Here is a 517-nt window from a genome sequence, read left to right on the forward strand (position 1 = left end):
GTCTGATCAACAAGGCTTCCTCCCTCCAGTCATCACCAACTCCTTCCAGCTCACTCATGCCCCTGTTCACCAGACCCCCACCACTGCAACCCCAACCCCCAAGCTGGTCTGGCCAGCTCCAACAGAAGCCACCTGGCATCAAGCCTGTGGGAGACGCCTCCAACCCAGACACTTGTCAGGACTCAGGACTCGGGGGACGGCCAGCCCCACCTTCCTGCAGTGACTGACAGCCGTTCTGGTTGTGGGAAGGGCCCAGCTAGGTGAGGGCCCCCCTTCTTCTGGACGCTACCCACATATCCTGTCATCATGACTCTTAACCTGAAGGCAGCAGGGAAGGCCTGTCCCTTCTCAACCCCTCACCTAAACAAGTGAGAAAAAGAATGGGAAGGAAGTCAAAGATGGGGGGACACTTGTGACCTTCCATCTCAAAACCCTCTTCCCTGGAGCCAGTGCCCATACTTCCCCCACATCCCTCCCTTCCCCACAGTGGGTTCCCCCCAGACACAGCCAGAATCCA

Source organism: Bos mutus, chromosome 3, assembly GCF_027580195.1.
Source record: "Bos mutus isolate GX-2022 chromosome 3, NWIPB_WYAK_1.1, whole genome shotgun sequence".
Classification (NCBI taxonomy): domain Eukaryota; kingdom Metazoa; phylum Chordata; class Mammalia; order Artiodactyla; family Bovidae; genus Bos; species Bos mutus.